The 13544-nt window shown below is 49.3% G+C and overlaps 1 protein-coding gene across 7 annotated transcripts in view; it reads left to right on the forward strand.

Moving 5' to 3' along the window:
• The window catches only part of Rreb1 (ras responsive element binding protein 1), a 180122-nt gene that overhangs the window by 54240 nt on the left and 112338 nt on the right, over window positions 1–13544 (forward strand). For 2 of the 7 annotated variants that reach the window (XM_038335479.1, XM_038335487.1), the window contains exon 1: window positions 1115–1334. The exons of 1 other annotated variant lie outside the window; for it this stretch is intronic. The gene's annotated coding sequence lies outside the window, so the exon portion shown is untranslated. Of the gene's footprint in view, window positions 1–810; window positions 1041–1114; window positions 1335–1609; window positions 1974–2120; window positions 2241–2721; window positions 2742–13544 lie in introns of those variants that run through there. 4 more of the 7 variants (XM_038335483.1, XM_038335480.1, XM_038335481.1 and 1 more) reach the window with 4 other exon arrangements.

A 13544-nucleotide genomic window follows, 5' to 3' on the forward strand; every position in this document is an offset into this window, starting at 1 on the left:
TTCAGGAGCCCCAGGGATGGAGAGAGGCTCGCAGGAGAACCCGTGCTTTTCAGAGTTGAAACAGGAGCCCTCTGAGAGAAAGAGTTAGTTCATGTGGCTTCCCTGACGCCTTGAAGGGAGACGTGGATGACACAGCACCAGCCATGCCTCGCAGGGTGGGGACAAGGTGGAGGTAGACGCCATCCTTAGGCCCCTCTCCGGCTGTCAGCCTCCGCCGGAGCATCATTTGTAGGAAGTGAGAAGGCAAAGTGACAAAAGTTTAGGACCCTTGCGTTTGTTAGAAGAGAAGCAAGTTCCAAAGCGCTCCGCTGGTGGGAAGGACCAACTTGGGAGAGAAACTGTAAGAGGTTGGGGGCGGGGTGAAGCGCCTGCTCTTTAATCTCCGGCCCCATCCTCTACTCGCCCCACCTGGATGCAGGGCGAGGACCGCGTACTTCAGAAGGAACTGTGCAGGTTGGGGCCCCGCTTTCAGATTCAGGGGAGCGGAGACGGATCTGGGGGCCCACCGTCACCACAGTACCCTCTCTCGGGCCTCCCGGACGTCCCCCCAAGCTTCTCTCCGTATCTCTGCCTCTCCCCTGACTCTGTTAAAATAGTGAAACAAACCGTGTTGTAGAGTGATGGAAAGCCGCGGGCTGAGAGCCACTGGCTGTGAGGGGCTGGAGAGGAGGGGGGGCGCGGTGGCCGGAGATAGTGGCCACCAGTGAGTGCTGGGTGGATCGGAATTGCGCTCAGCTGCAGCCGCTGAGACCCTTCCCCTCGGGCGGCCGGCCCGCCCCTGGCCCCGGGCGTCTAGGAGGGCGTGGGGGCAAACTTGGATCTGCTGTTGGTGTGTGGTGGGGACTCCACCTCCATCCATCCTGAGATAGTGGCAACTGCGGTTGCCTACCTTAAATTGGGGCGGGGGTGACGACTGGGACAGCCGGGTACCGCGGTCCTACCGACTCCCCCAGCTCAAGCCACCGCGGCCGCTGCGGCAGCTCTGTAACACGTCCCCAGGAGACTCGCAGGAGCAACACGTGATGTGTCTACTTATCAGGGTGAGAGGGGGAGAGCGAGTCTCCGTGCGTGCGGGCGAGGAAGCGGGGCGGGGGGCCGAGGCGGGGGCCGAGAAGACGGCTGGGGCAACGGGGTCGCCAGCTCCTCGCCCACCTCCCTCCCTATGGGAGAAGAGGAGGAGGGGAAGTGACTGCGGAGTTGATGAACTTTGCACATCCCAGAAACGCCATTTTGATTCCTTTTCCGGACAAGTTTGCATCTCTCCTCGTTCTCTCCCCCGAAGCCCACCGGTCCCTACCGCATCATGCCTGGGGAGCCCAGCACCCTGCCGGGCCGTAAGTACACATCCCGAGTCCCCGCTTGCGGCACTCGGGTGGCTGCGAGATGACCCGGGCACTGCCGGAGCGACCTTTTAAAGAACTTTTTGGGGATGGGGAGGGTGAAGTGTGCAAAGCGCGGTGTACTTCTGAAACTCAGCGTTTGGCAGAAAGGACCCGCGCGCCCCACGCCGCGCAGCATGCGCTCGGTTGGGGGTGCGGGGTAAGGGCGGCTGGGATGAGCTGGGCAGCCCTCTCCCCTCGGGCTGCGCGCCCGGCCGCTCCTCCTCCTCCTCCTCCCCTTCCTCCGCTTCTTTCCCCTTCCCGAGCTGCCGGCTCTGCCAACCAGCTCCCTGCGCGAGCCGCCGCAGCGCCCCGCCAGCAGGACCTGATGCGCATCCATATTAGCCGTCCGAGCGCAGGAATCCGGCCCGACCCGCGTCGCCGAGTTTATTTTTAACCAGTACCGCCGGGACTCGGATGGTGCGCGCACCACGGGCCAGAAACATCTTCCCAGCGCTGCTCTCCATCTTCCGCCCTCTCTCCCCCGACATCCTCCCCCCCCATGTGGGAGGGGAAACTTTTCTCCTACATACTTTCTAGTCTCTCTCGGGTCGGGAAAGCACGGAGATGACGGAGCCTACCAGCCGCCGCAAGGTATCCCGGGGGTGCCCACCCGGGGTGCAAGCACGGGGGCTGCGCGTTCGGGGCTGCTCAGTGGGAGCATCCGCCGCGCCCTGCTCTGCGGACTTTGATCCTCCCGGGCGGACGGCGCCGACCGGGAGGGGCGGCAGGCAGCCCCGCGCCCTCCTCGGGCTCCCGGCTGGCGGCGGGGCTGCGGGCGACCACCGTCGCTGGGGAGGAGGGGAGGCGGCGACCCGGGCCGGGCCGACACGTATTGTTGGTGACTCTGAGGCTGACTGGGTACGAGCTTTGGGGGAGCCCCCAGCGTGGGGCGAGCCTGCATCGCGGAGGGGGGGCTCGCGCCCGGCGCCGTCACGAGCACAGGAAGGAGGCCGGGAGCATCCGAGGCGGGGCCGGCGCCCGCCCCCACCGCCCAGCTGTGGAGCGCGCTAGGAAACTTTTGTCCGCCACCCGCTGGACCAATTTTTTCTGGAGTTCTGGGGCTTCGCTTTCTCCTCACACCCCGGCCTGCACCGCCGAGCGAGGAGAGTGGGGGAAGCCGGTGACTGTGGTGGGGTGTGGGGGGGGAAACCGACGGCGACGAGAGGCAGCCCCCCCCCTCATCAGGCCCAGCTCCCCGCTCTCCCACCCCGTTCGCGGTCTCTTAGGAAACTGCGACCTTAATGGTTGCTAAGGAGCAGGGGAGGTCCTTCCCGTCGCCGTCCCCCTCCCTGGGAGGCGGTGTGTTTTCTGTACAGGGCCAGGGTCGCGTCGAGGATGTGACCTGCTCTCCGGCCCCGGGTGAGTGCGGGGCGCAGCGACGGTGCCCTCGGGCAGCCGGCCGAGGTCTAGGGGCTTGGGGACCCCACTGGGCTCGGGCTCGGCCACTTGACAGGCGCCGCGTGCAGCTTGCGTCCCTCGTCCTCGGTGCATCCGTGATGGGTTATAAAAGAGGAGGAAAGTTATTTCTCCTTGCTCAGCAGATTTGCCCTCCCTCGCTCCTTACTGGTTAAGAGATAGAACGTGAGCCCAGATCCGGACGAGCAGTTCACATTCCATTACGAAATTCTACACGGCTTCAGAGCCAGCAGCAGCACACATTAGGGGCACTTCGGAGGGGATTTTCTTCTTTGGGGGATGCTGGTAGAGGTGGTGGTGGAGGTCGATACAGGGGTGAATAAAAAATAGCCTTTTGGGGATGTTGAAAACCTTGCCTTCAGGTTTTCACCCCTCGGTCTTGTTTTAGAGTTTAGAGCTAAGCATATCCCTGTTAAAGCTTATGGGAAGGAAGTTTGTCTGTTGGATGCTGGAAGTTGGCGAAGTATTTCTGCAAATGATTCCTGCAAAGGCTGACCTACTGCTTGTGCATCCCCTGGTTGTGAGATTTCTTCTTGAGATAATATGGTGGTCTGTGTCTGAGTGTGAGTGTATTGTGCAATAGTTAATTGGAGTGGAAGGCGGAGAGATGAGTACAGCCAAGAAAAGGATGTGTTGCTGTTTTTTCACATCCTCTGAGTTTGATACTTTCTTGAGTAGGCAGGTATAGTTTCCAAGAGAATTTAACCCGGAAGTCTGAGTTGGAAGCTAAAGTCTTGGTTTAAATTCACAGGAACATTCTGTGTGAGCTTAAAGAAGCCATAGTTTTTATGGAAAGAGTTCAGTGTACTCTTCAGACTTTATGTGAAAGGGTGGACTCGTTTTAGATCTTTGGAGTTGGTTTTTGTTTTGTTTTTACCTCTATCCATTGGGGTATGTACTGATGGGTCTTGCTTTGATGTATTTGGTTACACTGATGAATTAAACATTTGAATGGCTCTAATCAAGTTTTAAATGTGTGAAAAAAATTCCTTCCCCAATTTTTACAAAAGAAAGAGGAGTACTTTGATTTAATTGTGTCCCCTTCTTCATTTCGGGTTAGTTTAACTGCACTGTCCCCATCTTAAAGTTTTTTTTTTGTTTTGTTTTGTTTTTTTAAAGTAAGCTAGTTGTCTTTTCAGGGTGTTTGGTTTTTAAGAAAGGCTTAACTCCTAAGAAATGCTGCTGATGCTCAGTGGTACACAGGATACTATTCTCCCCGTTTCCCTGGATACCACTTTATTTTTCATCTGAAACTCAGACAGTACTCTTACGGGGATGTGATGGGAGCATTTGTCTGACTCAACTGGTACAGGTGTTCATCCATTCCTAACCATTTTACATCATCGGACAAGTGACCTTGGATGGAAGGGGCTTTTATCGTAGATTTCTTCAGGCAGAACTATCAACCTGAAGGGAGCTTATTTGCATCCAGTAGGGGTACTTGAGTGTGGACAGGAGGAAAGTAAAACCTGAGTGCCTTCGTCCTCATCTGATCAACAGCTGTTTATTGGTGATCTGCCCTAAGCCAGGCACTAACAGCTGTTAGCAGACTTCTGTTTTTCACTTGGCTGTTTTGAACTGCTGTGTTGGTTCACTTCCTAGGTCAGTTGGGAAGTCTTTCTCGCTATTGTGTGCTCACTTGCTAACACCACTTAGCAGCTTCAGCTAAGTACATTTCCTGGTTAATGAAGTTGAAAAATTCTATCCTCTTAGGGTTTTGCATGGCATAGTTAATATAAACTTTTTACAGAAATTGGCTAAACAGGCCCTCTAGAAGTAGTGAGAAGTGGGTCCTTTGATGTTTCTATTCATTATCCTTCTGAAAGTAGGTGGTGCTTAGAAGGTCATAGGATAAGGGTTGCTAAGCAGCTAAACAGAGGATGCTAAAATTAACCAAAGCTTTTTTGAAAGGGAGTCCTTCCCTGTTTTACATTATTTACTAGGTTTAATTAATTTCTGAATCCTACATGTTTTTGACCTAAGAAGGTAGGAGGCTAAAGTTGGTTTTTGTTTTGTTATTTAAATAACTTTTGTTAAGTGTCTTTAATTGGAGTTTAGTACTCTCTGACCCAGTGCTGTGCTATCAAATGGCAGCTTGTCTGGGATGACTTTCTTGTCTTTTAAAAGGTTGAACTTCCTCGTTGTTATGTGTGTGTAACTTCACCCGCTTTCGCATTAATAACAGATTTTTATGTTTGTTTTGGAAATTCTACATAGTCCACAAAGGTGATGTTTTACCTTTGTATTTTTACTAAACGTATTTGCATTCAAAAGATAGAGGTGCAATATAGTATCAATAGTAACTGTAGTGTGGTCCCTCCTGATGAGGAGGCAATAGCTCGCTTTCCTCCCAGATTAGTTGTGGATGTGGCTGTTTCTGGCCCATGTTACCCTACTTCTCTGGCTCTGTTTATTCAATCCAGCTCATAGGTAACCCCTTTAAAAACAATTATTCTAGGTTTAGAATGTATTTGGAGGGACTGAGCAGATGTTAGAAGGCAAAAAGTATTGTGGTTTGCATTTTGTCTTAAGTGTATTTCAGGGTTCTTGAAGTTTTCATGGAGATGAAAGATGCAAGTAGGCTTGAAATAGTGGCTGGAAGCTATCACTTTTGTTGAGAGGCAGGCCTGCTGCGAAGTCAGAAGCTTCCCTGCCTCAAGGTTATAAGTGTCTTTTTGACCTATCAAACAGGCCGAGTTGACGAGTTTTCCCGCTTCTTTTCTCTCAATTTTTAGGTTTAGACTGCAGTTCTTGAGTAGAAACAATCTCGCCTCTCTCTCAAGTGCAGGGGTCAGAGAATGCTTGCCATGCCCAGGGGTAGAGGATAATAAGTCAGTGGTAAGAGGTGTACCATCTGAACCCAGAGGGAGGCATGCGATGTGCTTTCTGAAATGCATCGCTTACTTTTAATTTCCCCCACTCCCACATGGCAAGCCGACCAAGGAAAGGAAACCTGTCTGCTGGTGTTTTCTTTACTGCAGAGGCCAAAGAATGAGGAAGGTGGGGAGGAGCCTTTCCTAGTTAGCAGTTAGTCTTCTCGAGCTGTGTCGTCAGCCCAGCTTTTCTCAAGGTCTCTCTTGTCCACGTTCCTCGGGTGCCCAACGTGGTCTGAAGGGCAGCCGAGCATGCCTGGAGAGTTCACCCTGCTTGTTGGCAGCTGAATTGGGGGCGGGCGGGCGGGTTGGGGAGGCGGGGACAGGGAGCTCCGATCCTGCATCCTGCTTTGATGGACCAGCAGGCTGCAGGTTAGCCGTCCTGCCCATCGGGGAGCAGTGACTGCTGGTGAATAGGTGCTTCAGACAAAGCAGTGGGAGAGGGTGGAGACTGTTTGTTCTGTGTGATTCAGGCAACTAATGCTGAGAGAATTTGAAAACCTCCGTAAAGGGCCGGGGCCCTGGGGACTGACTGGCTGCTACTCCAGCGATTCACCTGAGGGCTCCTTGAGGGCGGTGAACTCACCGGGTGGGGGGGGAGGGAGGGAGGGAGGAAGGGGGAGAGAGAGAGAGAGAGCTAGAGAGCGAGTGAGAGAGAGATAGAGACGAGAGAGAGAGAGAGAGAGGAGAGAGAGAGAGAGATGAATGAAAACCCCCACTGTTTTGTCAGGACAGCCAGACTGAAGATGAAAAAGTCTCAGTGGGGGTAATTAGATAAAGCTTTTAAATGCTCTATTTGTTTTTCCCCTGAGCTAGCTCGGTATTTCATCCCTTCACCCCCTTTTCCAAGACTGGGGAAGGATTGTTTCTAAAGTGTTTGATAGGCTGGTCATTGAATTACTTTTGCATTTCCCTTTTTTTTTTCGGGGGGGGGGGGTGTAGTTTCTGAGACTAAGTTTCAGCCTCCTTTTGAGAAGACATTTAGCAATAATCCTAAATTTGAACTCAGAACAGCACAGATTTACAGCTAGGTTCATCCTGACCTCTTGACTCCCCACTGCTGGCTGGAAGCAGCCTGGCCTCAGAGGACTTAGCAGTTCACAGATACTGTAGAATTCTCTCTGTGGTGATGTTTTTAAAATAAGGGCAGACCCTTTTGGAAGCAATTCTCTGCTTGAATTTGAAGGTGTAAGGAAATACAAACAAACAAACAAACACAAAATGCTGTTGGCAGCATCGCAGCTGCTGAATGGGATTATACACATCTTTTCATTAGCTTTTCTACCCCAGGGCATTGTTGGAAGGGTGAAATTAATGTTCCAGAAAGTCAAAATCTATATATGGAAGAAAGTGGTGTATTTTTGAGCTCAAGACGTTTTGTGGGTATCCACTCCAGACTTCCTTTCCAGATTTTTTTTACAATCCCTTTACCCGTTGACTGAATTTACCTAGTAGTTTCTCTTGGGGGGGGCAACCAACATAATCAGTTTTTGCTTCCAGGGTGAGGAGCAGACACAACTAGCAGATTCTTGTTAATGGGGTTCACTTAAGAGCTTTAAGAAAGTCAGGTGACAACAACCTTAGGACTTACTCATGGAAGGAATGGCTGTCAGCCTCTTGGTTGTAGCCCTGTCTGGGCATATTTTACTGTGATCACTCCCCAACCCCATTGCGAAGGGGGTTCCGTCAGGCTATAAGGACCAGAAACCCAGATGCTATACATCTCCTGCAATGCAGGTGCAGGGCAGCCTCTCTCCACTCTCGTGCAATGGAGACTTGACATCCAGAAAAAAAGTCTACTTCCCCAGCATACTTCCTATGCTGCTGAGCCCTGTGGTTCGATCCCTGGTACTACCAAGCAAAAGAGGGGGTGGTACAGTAGTCGTGTCCCAAGGAGACTGAATGTGCACTCCGTCTTGTCATGCGTCTTGTGGGGAGATGCACAATTCAATGGACTCGGTAAGCTCTTTATTGCCTGCCTGGAAGGGAGCTCGGCTGGCAGGTTCAAAGTTTCACAGACAGTTTGAGGGTGGGGAGATGTTGAGTGGTGATGAATATACTTGGAAACCCTGTGAGAACTTATTTTACTACAGGTTCTAGAACAGCCTCGATTCACTGACAGGAGGCTGCTCTTGTCCATAGCTCAGCGTTCCCATCACTCTTCAGCTGCTCTTCTGTCGGGTTCCGTCATTTTGTAAGTTATGTGGAATATAGCTTTTTTTTTTTTTTTAAATGTTTGAACTAGCCCTTACTTGCTCAGTGCTTTTGGGCACTCACAGTCTCTCTTCATTTTGTTTCTCAAATTTTTGTAAAATTCTTCCATAATTATCTATCTATCTGAGCCCAGTCTTTGATCCAGACATCTCTTGGCAAGATAGGCTAGGGAGGAAAGAAGGAAAGGGCACAGAGATGGAGGTAGGGGCACAGCTACTGCAGGTTCTTGGGACTCCACAGGGAAACGCCTAGCGGTCAGGAGAGAGTTACACATACCACTTGCTTTACCCTTACCGGGGCCCTCCTCGGCTACCACCTTAAGCTTCTCACACTGGCACCAGGCAAGGCCTGGAGGGCTGGAGTAAAAGAGGCAGTGTTTTGAGTGGGAAGGGCTGTGATGCTCTGGCCTCCCAGTCATGTTGTGTGCATCTGGACCATAGCTTTTATCTCTCACACCAGTGGACCAGCTGTGCCGAGAGCACACAGTGCCGCAGCTCCGCAGCCACCTTTCAGCCCCTTGCATAAAAGAGGTAAGGGACTGTCGCCTCCAGTGTTTGGGTGTGTTCCTGCCCTCCTCTCTCACCTCTGAACGGGCAACTCCCAGCTCTTTCTTTTTACAACTTTGCCCAAGCTGGAACCTTCGGGCACCTCGCCCTACAGGTCCTTGTAAAAATGAAAGTCGTCTCCCTCCCTTCAGGGATCTAAAGTATACCGTGTTTTCAGGCGGCCAGGCCAGGCTGTCCGCCTCACTGTCTTCAGCGACTGTCCCCACATTGGGCAGAACCCCTCGCGGTGTCGCAAATGTCTCTAAAGTTAATTTCCTGTCGCCAGTTCCTCCCTTCTGTAGTTTACCGTGCATTGTCCACAGTGTGGTGTATACTGTCCACTTGAAAACGGCTAGCCCTTGGCTGCTTGTGTCTCCAGGAAGAAATCCAAGGGCCTTCACATGGCCCACAGGACCTCCAGCAACTGCCTCCACATGCAGTCTCTAGCTCTTGCCAGCCCCCCTTCACCACTGCCATTCTGAGAAACTTCTCTATGCTTTCAAATAGGCTGGGGTTCTTCCTGCCGTGTGTCCAACTCTTCCCCCCCCCCCCCAACCCTGTCTTCTGGCGACTATTTTGTCCTTCGTACAGAATAGCCCCACCCCCAACGTTTTCCCACCTCAGGAACGTTTTTCTTTCCCCCATCCCTAGTATCTATAGCCTGGCGATTGCTTAGTTGGTGCTCATGCGTTAGTGTGTGCTGAGTTCTGATACAAAAACCAATCGGTTTTGGAGAAGAGCCACCTGTAATCTGGAGCGTAGGCCTGAATAGTGCCACAGACGTACACTTTTTTTTTTTTTGCACTCCCATCATGCCAAGGTTTTAGTTCTAGGTGCACATTGGGTGGGAAAGTCTTGAGTTTCTAAAATCCAAAATAAAAGTTGGCTCAGTTTCATCAAAAGAAAAAAAAGTGTTTTTTGAATGCTTGGTTGCTCTAAAAGCTGTCACACTGGGGCCTTTACTAATTATACCACTTTTCATGGCTCTTGGTTTGAAGTTTACATTAAATAGGAGAGATGGGCACCCAGATCAAAGACGAGATCATTTCAGAGCTCCAACAAGTGGGCCCATTTTCTCTGCTTAGTTAAGAGTTTTGCTTCATTAGTGGTATGAGTTAATAGGAGTGTTGGTCTGTGTATAATTCAACTTCTTTTCCTCCCATTACTCCTTGGACTTAAAACAAAACACCAAGCCAGAAATATACAGGATATGGATCTTCCTTCATTCCTCCTTCATTTGTATGTGTCTGCATCCATGCACTTGGTAGATATTGCTTGGAGGTCAGAGGAATGAAGGCTTGCCATTGTTTTAGGGGCTCTCCTTTATGCTGACTGAAACGGCTATGACATAAAATACTACTGAATACACAGCAGCATCTCAGTCTTTAAGAAGACACACACTTTGTATAGAAACGATGATGCTGGGAAACTGGAGTGGGGGTTTCAAAACATCGCCGGATGGCTCAGCTTGTCGAGCACTTGCTTGCATCCAGGGAGCCCTAGATTCGATACCCAGAACTCAGAAAATGGAGACAGAAGGATTAGAAGTTCAAGGTCATCCTCAGCTATAGTTAGTTTGTGGCAAGCTTGGAGTGCATGATACCCTGCCTGGTTCAAGAAAAAAACATTGTGATATAAAACCATGCACATGGGTTTCCTTGCTAAATGATCGTGCGCGCGCGCGCGCACACACACACGAGAAAGAGAGAGAGAACAGAAGTTTATAGAATCCTTTCTAAGGATGAAGTTATTAATGCTGTTGAATGCGTGCAAGGACATGGTTGTTCCTCAGTAACACACACACACACACTTTTAGTCTTAAATGCCTACCTGCTAGGTCAAACTGAGATTTTGCAGATGCAGTCAGCTGTGATAACTTTCAATTTTAACTGAGTTCCTGATGGAGAAAGTAAAAAATTTTGATATCTGAGAAAAGGGTCTCTCTATGTAGCCCTGGAACTTTCTGTGTAGACCAGGCTGGTCTCAAACTCACAGAGGTCTACCTGCTTCTACCTAGGAGTCCTGGGATAAAAAATAAAATTTGTTTGTTTTGAGAGAGAGGGCTTCTCTCTGTGTATCCCCTGACTGCCCCAGACTGGTCTCAACTCGGATATCCACTCCATACGTTATCACTACCCCAACATAGAAAGTAAAAATATTGAAAAGGCCGTTTCCTTTTACCTGTAGTAAACATCTCAAAGCAGTTCCCGTAGAATGGTTGGTTAAATCTGTGTATCTGGCTAAACACTTGAAGTTTTAAATCAAGTATAGTTTTGCCTTTGTGTTTGTGCTGGGTATTGAATTTAGGGCATTGTACATGCTAGGCAAGTACCTCTGTCTCTGGGCTATAGCCTTACCCTGAAATTTATTTATATACAAAATAGTATATACACATATAATAGCTTTTTGAGGCAATGAGGCAGGATTTCACTGTGTAATTCAGGCTGGTTCCGAGTTAACTTAAATTTGAATACAGGGACACCACACCTAAATACCAAGTATAATTTAAAGGATGCGCAATTTTCACTTTGAATTGGATCTTTATGGGTTGACTGCATTGTTGGTGATGAGCACAGAGCCTTGTAGATGCTTGAGAAATGTTCTGATGCTAAGGTATACCATTGGCACCTTGGTTTGTATCTAGATTATAAAAATTAAATTTCACTGAGCGGTGTTCAAGAGCTTTAAACTTCCCATCCCTCTTTCAAGACTGCTTATCAGGGCTGGGCGTGGTAGCACACACCTGTAATCCCATTGCTTGGGGAGGTAGAAGCAGGAGGATCTCCATGAGTATGAGGCCAGGCTGGTGTACACAGAGAGGCCCCATCTCAAAAACACAACAAAAAGCCCAACTGAATTTTGTATCAGGCAAAATTCAGTTTCTTTTGAAACAGGTATTTTTCCATCACTTTTATGAAACCCATGGTATTTTTTATGTTTCCATAATATGCATACATTTATTTACGTTGAAGATATTAATGATCGCCAAGGCTTTAGTTAGGGAGAGAAGACACTGTTAGCCTCTCAGAGAACACATTACCTACAGAGAGGCAGGGTCAGCAACGTGTCATTGATGTCTGTGCCGTGAGTTACCTTTGACAGGGAGGTAGGGTCAGTGGAGGATTCTGGGAGACAGGTCAGAAAAAGCATCCTATGGAAGAGAAACATTTGTACGCGACTTGAAAGACAAAGAATGCGGGGCACTTCAGAGAACAACTTGCTCAAAGGCCCTGGATTGGAAAGAGGGGGATGTCTCTAAGGAAGGAGGAAAAGGCCAGAGCATGAGGGCTGCCTGAAAGAGTAGCCAAGTTGGAAATGGCTAGAGCAAATCGCGCCTGAGGGGCTTAAGAGTCAGGAGAAGCTGTAAAACCCTTTACGCCCAGGGAGTGGCATTTTGAAATTAGCCTTTGAAAGCCACGCCTACCCACAGGAGAGAACAGACTGGAGGAAGCTTCTGTTTCTCCTTGGTCTGCAAGATCATTAGAAAACTAGTTTTCTGAAAACTCTCGTTGGCCTGGAGTTCGTGCGGGTGTAGAAGTGGGGGGAGCTTACGTGGATTTGATGCAACATAAAGGTAGGATGGTCACTGGGAAGCCTACACAGCTGGGTGGCTTCTGTCCCTGGCATCTCCAATTTTCTGAGCTTGGAAGGTGGGCCTAAGTAAAATTGACGAATGAAGTTTTATGTTTTATTTATCTTTTACAAACTCATTGGCCTTTTTTTTTTTTACATTTTTCTCGTACTGTTTATTGGTAAAAATAATGTACCAGCATAGATGAAGTATGAAAAGTCATAATAATGAGAGTGGGGGATGTTAGGTAGGGTTAATTTTTGCTTGTTTATTTTCGAGATGGGGTTTCTCTGTAACAGTCCTAGCTGTCCTGGAACTAGCTCTTGTAGACCAGGCTGGCCTACGAACTCCGCCTGCCTCTGCCACCTGAGTGCTAGGATTAAAGGCGTGCGCTGCCACTGCCAACTATGCTAGGTAGGTTCTTAGTGGGATCAATTGAGTGGCTTTCTTCTTTCTTCTGCCTCCTCTTTTTAGTTCCCTGATTTTTCAAGGGAACAGGAAATTTGTTGTCCGTGGCCGGAGCTTTTGAATTGTATTCAGGTGAGATGTATTATTGTTGTTTTAAATTGCATTTATATGTGAAACACGAGCCTTCTGGCTATAGTGCCTGTGTGAAGGCCAAAGGGCAATTTGGGAATCAGTTCTCTCTGGAAATAGTGTGAATCCCATGGATTGAACTCAGGTTGTCAGGCTTGGTGGCAAGTGCCTTTCCCCACTGAGCCGTCTCCCCCAGCCCTGCACACTGAAGTCTTAAGATTGCTGAGTTTTCATCCATTCTAGTTTTACTACGTTTGGATTATGAGCAAAGGAAGGACTCACGGGAAGAGGTTTCAGGTAAGACTCCCAAGCTAGGAGTCTTCAGAATTGCTCAGATCAGGGCTCTTTTCATGACCTGGTTTTCCAACTTAGTTCTTCATTAGAGGTACATGAAGACCCAGTGGGCACTCGATGCCCTCACTGTCTTTGATAGTTGAATCAATATTTTATTTGACAATCAACTTGTGTATCTACTGTGTGTATACTCGGCTCTTCCTCAGATCTGTGGGTGCCAAAGACAAAGATTGATCCTCAGAATGCCATGAGGAGGAAGGAGGACCTTGTCGCTGAAGAGTGGTTGTCTGTCTGGTATCAGCAGGCTTAGCATCCACCACCCAGGGATTGTTCAGGTCGCTACTGTGCTAGCTTTCCTCCCTAGCTGACAGAAATCTTTTTGGAACCAGGCAGAGTGTTTTCCGCTGAGTTGGTACACACTAGAGGCTGGCAGGCAGGCATGTTCCCTGTGCTCTTGCCACAGAGAGAAGCACGGCAATCTGACTCTCAGAAGGTTCCATGGGATTCTGGGGCTAAACAAGCAACAAGTAGCCAACCATGTCCTAGTGAGGACTCTTGCTCTTCCTGGGGGCTAGGGTGTACTCGTCTGTACCCTTGTGCCAGAGTAGGGCCCCACTGTTAGATGGCCTAACAGGGAAGGCTCATCCACGTTCAGATTTGGATAGTGCTTTTCTGAGGCCATTCAAATGTTCGTTAAAACCTCAAGTCCCAC

Source organism: Arvicola amphibius, chromosome 6 (assembly GCF_903992535.2).
Source record: "Arvicola amphibius chromosome 6, mArvAmp1.2, whole genome shotgun sequence".
Taxonomy (NCBI): Eukaryota; Metazoa; Chordata; class Mammalia; order Rodentia; family Cricetidae; genus Arvicola; species Arvicola amphibius.